This window comes from Impatiens glandulifera, chromosome 3 (assembly GCF_907164915.1).
Source record: "Impatiens glandulifera chromosome 3, dImpGla2.1, whole genome shotgun sequence".
In the NCBI taxonomy this organism is placed as follows: domain Eukaryota; kingdom Viridiplantae; phylum Streptophyta; class Magnoliopsida; order Ericales; family Balsaminaceae; genus Impatiens; species Impatiens glandulifera.
In genome coordinates this window covers 65,288,122-65,298,677 of record NC_061864.1, presented here as the reverse complement: position 1 = coordinate 65,298,677, position 10,556 = coordinate 65,288,122, and positions in this window count along the sequence as shown.

Sequence of the window (10,556 nt, the reverse complement as noted above, 5' to 3'; positions counted from 1 at the left end):
AATCAATTGTCAATAAATGTGATTGATAAACATAAACAACAAACACAGTCAAGATGTGTACTCACGTACAATCAAAAGGCTAGCCGAAGTGTGTAGTCATATTGTCGAAATAATCATATGTCAATACATGCGATTGATAGACCGGGACAATGTATATCCCAAACAATATAAACACAATCAGCAAACTATGTCAAGATGTGTACTCACTTCCAATCAAAAGACTATGCGAGGTGTGTAGAAATATAGTCGAAACAACAAGGCTCGGTCTACACGATCGATAAACCAAAGTAATGTATATTCTAAATAGAGGTGAATCGTCAACGAGTGGATGATAAACCGACTTTGAAGAATGAAGAGTAATTACACGGGTCTCCCGAGAGACTCGTCGGGTTTATTCTATTTTCATTCAAGGAATCTAAAATAAACTATAAGTTGGTGTTTTCAAAACGCAGTGCCTATTTTGAAGCTTGGACATGCATTTTTCTAAAATTGACTGTTTTCTACAAACTTTGTCCAAGAGGGGCATTCTGTAGACACTCATTTTCACCCCCCAATTTTATAGTTTATGCTTTTAATAAATCCGAGCCTATACATATTTCTCGAATTCATTCACGAGCTCATTGCCCGATTTATTTTAAAAAAAATTATTTTTTAGAATAATTGAGATTTTGAAAATAATTGATTTTGGATTCTTAATAAGTTAAGGTAGTAATTTGTCTTATGTTACAACATTTAGGGAAGTTATTATACTTAGAACATTTAAGGTTTTATTTAATTAATTACCTTGGGTATTTATAAAAAAATCTTTTACAAAATATATATTAACACGTTTTTATAAAAGTTTGTTAGGTAGATTTTGTTTTCATTAGTTAGATTAGTTTTCTTAATTTGTTAGATTAGTTGTCGATTAGATTAGTTGTTAGATTATGTTTTGCGATTGTTCCTTAGAAATAGGAATAATTAAAAATAAAATTCCTTGTTTGTTTTTTTAACAAACCTTTTTCTTGTAGGATGAAGGGGTATTTTAAGGGGATAATGGTACAAAAATAAAAGATAACGGTGTCTACACAACCGTGAGAAGAAAAAAGAAGCGCCCTCTAGGTCAAAGAAAAAAAGTTTGCTAAAAAGGGGAGGAAGTTGCAAAGGATACAACCGTGTGTTGAAGGCTTTGTCATTTTTTTTATTAAAAATTAAAATGACCAAGTATTGCATCATTATTAATTAAAGCTTAAATTCTATTGGATGAAAACTTGACAATTAGTGACATGTCAAGTGGAGATTTTTCCATTGTTTTTAAATATTTGTAAATGTTTAAAATAATTTTCTCTTTCTATGTCAAGTGTGTGTGTTAAATGGGCCTTTGGGCCCTAGGTTTCATAGCTTTGCCTATAAATACCCCTCTTAACACCTTACACAATGATCTATTTTTGACATTCACTTGCCCTTGGGTTGCCAAATTAAAGAGCTATCAAATTAAAGAGCTATCAAATTAAAGAGCTCTCTTTTTATAACTAAAACCTTATGACCCAAATGCCCATTTAACACACTTGACATAGAAAGAGGAAACTATTTTAAATATTTACAAATATTTAAAAACTTTGTCATAACTGAAACCCAAAGTAAACATCAACCATTCTTGGTTTGTGTCATAAATTTTTCTTAGGAGATTTATGTTTTGATTCTAAAAGCAAAGGAGCAGCCCCATTAGGTCGGAAAAATTGGCCGAATAGCAGGTCTGTTGCTTTGAAACCGTAAAAGCTAACCCAAGAAGAGCATACGACCGGTAAAACTACACCCTGAAGCGTACTCGGGTGTCATATGACAAAGGAGCCTCTCTACATGCAAAGATCCAATGCTTTTCCGATACTTCCAGTGCTTTTGGATGTTTCTGTGCACATAAAGACCGATGAAACTAGCCTAGATTCGTGCCTATGTGAATTTTCTGCCGCTCAGGGCCCTGGAACATGACCCAAACATTTTTTTGACCTAGAAATCCTAGCCTCTAGTTAATTTTTTTTCTTATACCCGGTCCCTTTATATCTCCTTAAGATTTTTGTTTTTTTATACATGTTATTTCTTTTATTAGCCTTTTTGGGTTGTGATTTGCACCCAAAGAGGACCTACTGTCCATATAGGACTGGAAGGGAAAGCTGTTGCAGACATAGGACCGAAGATTTCTGCACCCAAAGGATGAGGACCGCTACTGCTGATCAAAAGACCGAATATTTCCGCACCCAAAGGCTGAGGACCACAACTGCTGATCAAAAGATTGAAGATTTTTGCACCCAAAGACCGAGGACCACTACTACTGATCAAAAGATCAAAGATGTCCGCACCCAAAGGTTGAGGACCATTACTGCTGATCAAAGGACTGAAGATTTCTGCACCCAAAGGCTGAGGACCGCTACTGCTGATCATAGGATCGAAAATTTCTACACCCGAGGACCGATAAAAAGCGCAATTTTTCGACCGATCTGGATTTGCACCTTGACTAAAAATCAGGTATATGACCGTGGAGGCTATCCACAGTTCTTTTGCTTGTTTTTTTTTTTTTAAAATATTTTTGGGTTTTGTTTTGTTTGCTTTGGTTGGTTTTTTTATTTGATGTAAGTTTGTGATTTATTTGATCCCAGGTTAGTATAAGATTAATTTTTCTAAAAAGTAAAGCACAAGAATATTTTAAAGAAAGGCCAAATTTAACTAGTAGAGACCTTAAGGGAATTGTGGGACATACCGTATAAAAACTCTTTCCCACACATATTCAACGCCGAACTCACATCTCTTAATTTCCTAATTTTTGAAATTATGTGGCGACTCTCTAGTCGTGAGAATTAATTAATATTGAAAAAAAGTTTTTTAAAAAATGCATATGACATACCTACCATTAAAAACTCCCAATCTCTCCCAAATTCGACGGGAATGTAAGATATAGAGTTGTCTATAAAGTTCATTTTTTTAAAATTTTAAATTTTCAAACATTAAAATTAATTCCCCTCACGTTTTCAAAACAAAATTTTTAAAGAGCGTTCCAGAATTTTCAAACTAGTCGATCAAAAATGATTTTTAAAAATTGATCACAATGTTCAAAATTTCATTCCTCATCAAATTTTGAGATGAGTTTCTCACTACAAAAAATAGGTAAATCCAAAGACTTCACAAATAGAATATCTTTCAATTTACCCTTCTAGATATGATAGTTTGAACCATTCAAAAACTTAATTATGTTTGTGTTAATCTCCATAAACCAATCAAAATAAAAACGCTTAAAACTAAGCTTTGATACCACAACGTTAAGAATAAAGCGGAATAATCACACTTGTGATAATAAACTATTCTCCACTTGATTGGATCTTTAGGAGCGAGAAACAACAAACATTAAAGGAAATATAAATTAAACAAAAACACAAAAAATTTAACATGAAAAACCTCCTCAAATCAAGGAGTAAACACGAGATTTTTTTTCCAAAAATGAGCTTCACTAGAAAATAAGAGAAGATACGTAAGCAACCTACATATTTGCGGGCCCAGTCTCACTTATATAAATAAAACCCCTTAGTTCTCTTCCTTAAAAGAAAAAGAAATCCGTTTGAGAAAGAAAGAAAACCTTGATCTCATCCTAGAGCCAATGTGTCGTATTTTATGAAACAAGTAGGGGCAAAGCTAGAATCATCGCTTTCATTCAAGTGATACATTGAGATGATGATCAACATGTTCCTATGAGCTTTTTCAAGCTACCAAATTTCATCGGTCAGGACCGAAGGGGCTCAGTCTAGAGCGAGGGGCTCGGTCGAGGTGCATGGACCTCTCAGTCGGAGCCCTTTGACGTGGCTCTTCTTGGTTAGGACCGAGGAGACTCGATCGAGGTACATGGGACTCTCGACCGAAGCCATCAGTCGTGGCTGAAGAGACTCGGTCGAGGTGCATGGACCTCTCGGTGGGAGCCCTTGGTCATGGTTCTTGGTCGGAATGAAAATTCTTAGTCGGATTGTTCGGTCGAAGGTCAAATTGTTCGATCCTTGGCCTAAAAAAGGGGATTCGGTCGAAAGTGCATGAACCGTTTCTAGGGAAATTTTTGAGATCTTTTGATTTAGGCCATCTCATGGCCTAATTCTTGTTCCATTAACTTTGTAATGATGAAAAAAGTCGAACACAAACAAAACAAGAACATCATTCAAACTCTATAAAAGTGTGTTTGCTGAGGGGGAATTTGAATTGAAATTGGCATTGAAATTTTAATTCTAATTCCATGAGAATTGGTATTAAATTATAATTCAATTCCTATGTTTGGAAACATTATTGAATTGTAATTCAATTCCAATTCCTATGTTTGGGAAAATGATGGAATTGTAATTCAATTTTAATTCCTAGTAAAATAAAATATTGGTTCAAAATGTTAATTTCTTAAATACGTTTTCACGTTTTTGGTACGTTTAATACGTTTTTGACATGTTTAACACATTTAACACGTTTTTGACATGTTTAACACGTTTAACACGTTTTTGACATGTTTAAAACGTTCAACACGTTTTTTACACATTTAACACATTTTTGACATGTTTAAACACGTTTTTGACATTTTTAACACGTTTTCACAATTAAACAACATTTTCACACGTTTAACATGTTTTTCACGTTTTTGGTATGTTTAACACGTTTTTGACATTTTTAATACGTTTAACATATTTTCACACAATTTGACAAGTTTAACACGTTTTGGCACGTTTTTGACATGTTTAACACATTTTTCACACGTTTAACATGTTTTCATTATTTTTGCACGTTAAACATGTTTTTGACATATTTAACACGTTTTCCCACACGTTTTACATATTTTTGACACGTTTAACACATTATTCACATTTTGGCACGTTTAACACGTTTTTTTACACGTTTAACACGTTTTTCACGTTTTTGATACATTTAACACGTTTTTGACATTTTTAATACGTTTAACATGTTTTTCACACGTTTTGATAAAATTAACATATTTTTCACGTTTTTGGCACATTTAACATATTTTTGATATGTTTAACACGTTTAACATGTTTTTCATACGTTTGACACGTTTAACACATTTTGACACGTTTTACACATGTTTGGCACGTTTAACACTTTTTAACATGTTTAACACATTTTAGTACGTTTAACACATTTTGACAAGTATAACACATTTTTGGTACGTTTAACACATTTTTCACATTTTTGGCATGTTTAACACATTTTAAACATGTCAAAATATGGTAAATGTGCCAAAATTTATCAAACGTGTTAAACGTGCCAAAAATGTGTTAAACATACCAAAACGTGTTAAACGTGTTAAAAACGTGAAAACGTGTCAAAATCGTGTTTAACATGCCAAAAGCATGATAATCGTGTTTAACGTGCCAAAAGCATGATAAACGTGTTTAATTTGTTAAAAACGTGTTAAACGTGTAAAAAACGTAAGAATGTGTAAACGTATCAAAAATATGTTAAATGTACCAAATAAGTGAAAAATTTGTTAAACGTGCCAACACGTGTTAAACGTGTCAAAAATGTGTCAAACATATAAAAAACGTAAAAAACATGTGAAACGTGTCAACAACATGTTAAACGTGTTTAATATGTTAATAACGTTTTAAATGTGTTAAAAACATGAAAACGTGTCAAAACGTGCCAAATATGTGAAAAAACTTGTTAAACGTGCCAAAATGTGAAAAATGTGTTATAAATGTCAAAAATGCGGTATACACGTCAAAACGTGTTAAATGTGTTAAACGTGCCAAAAACATGATAAACGTGTTTAATGTGTCAAAAACGTGTTCAATGTGTCAAAAATGTGAAAATGTGTTAAACGTGCCAAATATGTGAAAAACTTGTTAAACGTGCCAAAACGTGTAAAATGTGTCAAAGTGTCGAAAACGTGTTAAAAACGTGAAAACGTGTTAATCGTGTCAAAAACGTGTTAAACGTGTCAAGGACGTTAAAAATGTCTTAAATGTGCCAAAAACGTGTTAAACGTGACAAAAACGCGTTAAACATCCTAAAAACGTGTTAAACGTGCCAAAAACATGAAAATATGTTAAACGTATGAAAAACGTGTTAAACATGTTTAATGTGTGAAAAACATGTTAAACATGTCAAAAGCGTTTTAAACGTGTTAAAAACATGAAAACGTGTCAAAAACGTGTTAAATGTGCCAAATATGTGAAAAATTTGTTAAATGTGCCAAAACGTGAAAAATGTGTTAAACGTGTCAAAATATGGTAAACGTGTCAAAAACGTGTTAAACGTGTCAAAAACGTGTTAAACGTGTCAAAAACATGTTAAACATGATAAACTTGTTTAATGTGTTAAAAACGTGTTAAATATGTCAAAAATGTGAAAACATGTTAAAGGTGTTCAAAACGTGTTAAACGTGCCAAATATGTGAAAAACTTATTAAACGTGCCAAAATGTGCCAAAGTGTTAAAAACGTGTTAAACGTGTCAAAAACGTGTTAAAACGTGAAAATCATGTTAAACGTGTTAAACGTGTCAAGGACGTGAAAAACGTGTTAAATGTGTCAAAAATGTGTTAAACGTGCCAAAAACGCGTTAAACGTCCCAAAAACGTGTTAAATGTGCCAAAAACATGAAAAAATGTTAAACGTGTGAAAAACGTGTTAAACGTGTTTAATGTGTGAAAAACGTGTTAAAAATGTTAAAAACGTGAAAAACATGTTAATTTGGAATTACAATTTCGACCTAAAAAGATTGGAATTGAGAACTCTCAAATTACACTCTATATTGAATTCCATTGGAATTCTAATTCTAATTCCAATTCTTAATATTAAAGTGTCTAACAAATATAAGAATTGGAATTGGACCCTCCAATTCCAATGCCAATTCCAGAGTTATCAAACACACCCTAACAGATTTCAAATATGAAATTCAAACCAAAATTTTACAATATTTTAGTTGGATCAAACATGATCGAGATGTTATTTTATGATTTGGAAATCATCTTAACATGTTTACAAATATTTTAGGAAACTAATTAAACCAAAATTATAGCTTAAAAGCTCTAGAACATCAATTTCAAAAAATCCAGATTTTCAAAACAATTTTTCGTATTTTTTATTTTAAGTTGATTTGATTTGATTTTTTTCCCACAAAAAGTTAATACACGATCTAGGGAGTGATTTCAAATAAGATAAACACACAATTAAACCCTAGAACAGATCAAACGATCAATCTTGGAAAAATTCATTTTTCAATCACATATCGCAATATAGAGGATCTAGAAGCTTGTCCGAAGGCTGATTTGAAGCCTTGATCGCCAGAGTAAATTTTACAAAAATTCAGTTTTGGCTGGAATTTTGATTCTTGGATTTAGGCTATGAAATGTGATGTTTGTTTGATGGATTGGAAGAAGGATAACTGGAGATTATTTATACCCCAACTAGGTCGGCTATTGTAGCCTAAATCAACTTGAATTTCCCCATTGAAGTTCTTATCCCTAAATATATTATTATCTTCGGCATCCTAGTTCTAAGATAAAATATGATTTCTAGGCTTATGGGTAATGATTGCGAGGAGGAGACGTACACGGGAAGAAAAAAATCAGGAGATAAGGTTAAGTTTTGGATGAGATAGGCCTTCTGGAAGAATTTCCGGTGTCCGTCACGGCCTCTAGGGTTCGCGAAGAAGAAGGTAAAAACGACGCCGTTTTGTTTTAAGCGGAACGCTCCGTTGCGTTTCGTTGGTGTTCCATTGGCGAAGGAGCATTCCGTTAGCGGTCTGGTTAATAGACGTCTCTTACTCCGCTATGGCTCGGACGCGCATACACTTGGATACAACCGTAAGCATGGTGTCTTCCTAAGCGTTGGATGAAAATCTAGCGCTGATTCGATGGTTGAAACTCTAGATGTAACCAATCTTTTGGGTTTTTGCCACATTGGATCATCAACTTATTTCTTTTAATCCTTTCTTGTGTTTTTCTTTAACAAAAATTCCACAAAAATTATGTCTATTATTTTTATTTTTGGGTATTTTGGTATATTTATTTATTTTAAGCCATATTTTATATATAATTTATGTTTAAAATAATAATTAAATAATTCTAACCCCTATTGGGTGGGGTTTAATTTGCGTAAAATAAATATAATATTTTAATCTCAAATTAATTTTGGAATTTTTATAATTTTTATAATTAAGGTTTAATTATCACGATAAATAATCCTAATATAATTCTAATTCCTCCTTTAAATTATTTTAAATATAAAAATTCAAACTATTTTAATTTATTATAAATTGGGATATGTCAATGTTAGGATCGGGATCGTCGATAGAGGACCGGGTTCCGGCTAAAGGTAGATCACTTATACAACAATACACTTAACACACTAGTACTAATCCAGTTAAAGCTTAGAACCGCTCTTAACATTATACAGATTGTCACAGCCGAAATGTCTGTTTCAATCTGAAGCAACTCACACAATTTGGTTTGGAAGGTATTAGGAGAAGTTGGTTTGAATGAGGGGAAAACCGGTTCGGCTAAGGGGAGTATAAGTTATTTTGGTTGAGATAATAAATATTTTGGTTTGGTTGGTTAGAGTAAATAAGCTGGAAAATAAAATGAAGAACACAAGACAGGTTTTTATGGATGTTCGGAGTTGAATCTCCTACGTCACCCTTCTTCTCAAACAGTGAGAAGGATATTCACTAATTGGAATATTCAACAAACACACTCCGATCGAGTCTTATTTACTGATCGTCGGTAACACCACTCACAAATGATGTAATACTTTTACACAAGGTAAAATACACATAGTTCTTAACTTTTACAGCTGTTTCACTTTGAATCAAGATGACTGTATGAACTTAGGATGTTTTTCAGGCTTGATTAGATGAAACTGGGTTTTTTTGTAGTTCGCGCGCGTTGGATCTTATGTTTCTACTACTCTCGGCTTCCTTTATATAGAGAATATGACAACGATCATATTCCTCTCTCATCTATTGATTGGTAAGCCGAGCCGGCTAGTGTAGGTAACCTTGCTTTTTGTACATGTGGCAGCCATGCATGAGGGCAACCGCCTGCCCCGTGAGGGTTGTTTGTATATGTGGGTAAGATATGTAATCATTAGATTTCCCGCATGCCTTATTATCGGATCCTTGTTTGCATGTTCCCAAGATATTTCGTTACGTCATCTTCAGATTGTTTGTTATTTTGAATGATCTTCTCGTTGGCCTTGTGATCTTCGATGTTTTGAGCCAGCCAGAATTGATTAGTTAGTACTTTTTGCCGGACATGAGTTTGAGCCGATCCGACTTATCTTCAACATCTACTTTGGCCGATTCTGTTTAATCTGAGAGGATAGATCGGTTTGGCTGATTTAGTGGATTCAGCTGATCTGGTTGAAGCTGTTCCTGCAAATGTAATTAAGAGTTTTGATTAAGTTCTCTAAGCCGAAAGATTTAAACTGAAAGAAAGTTAACTATCTTCATTTTTCTAATAATTTCTCCCTTTTTGATTATTTAGAATAAATATTCAAAACTTGTAATTGTAGGCTGGTTTAAAATTAACTTACTTAATTTTTTTTTAACAATTTCTCCCTTTTTGATTATATAGAACAAATATTCAAAACTTGTAATTGTAGGCCGAGAAATTTTCTAAAGAGCTTAAGTTTACTTGGCCGGTTTTTGGAAAGTTTTTCTAACAATTTCTCCCTTTTTGATGCTTTTAACCGAAAACTATTAAAACCAGCTTAATAAACCGAGATAATATTATAAATATGTGAAAATAGAGTAAAAACCGAAACTTCAAAAACTTTAGTACTAGGTAAGTACAAATAAAGCTTGAGTTCAATGTTTCAGATTCCCCTTTGTTCTTTCGCCTTTGCCATCATCTCAGCTTTCCATTCTTTCTCTCTTCTGTCTGCGTCCATAAGCCAACAAGTTATGACACTTGGTCTTGAGGGATTGCAGTTGAAGTTAAAGAAGCCACTTTCCAACCTGGTCGATCTAGTCTAGTCCCCGGAGATTGGAGTTCGTTCACCGCGAATGTAATTGGCAATAATTTCATCGTTCGAACCCTGAGTAATTGATGGAGCGGGAGGGGTCAGTGCTGGTATTCGTTTCCTTGTGTTCAGAGGAGTATCATCCTCTTCTTCTTCATTTGCAATTAGATCGGCAAGATTTACAGCAGACTAAGGATTACCCTATTTCATCTGAGCCATCAGATTGCTTATTTCCTTCCTTTTTCTTTTATTTGTTCGTGCCCTTGTTGTCATCCCAGATGGCTCCGTTGAGGGAGGATTCTACATGGTTTCAGTTTCCTTTTGTTTGGCCATTTCTTCTTCTTGAAGTTTTTGTGCCAAAAGAGCATCATCTTGCTCACGTTCCTTTCTAAGTCGTTCCTGTTCTTCTTCATCGATCTGGATTTGTAGGACTGTCTCCGCATCGGCTTGGATCTGAGCTTCGGCGGTTGCAACCTTGAGTTTTGCAAACTCCTGCATTTGAGAAGACATTAGTTGCATCATCTGAAGAAGTTGAGCGGTGGACGATTCAATTGTTGCCTTAATCGTTTCAATTCTT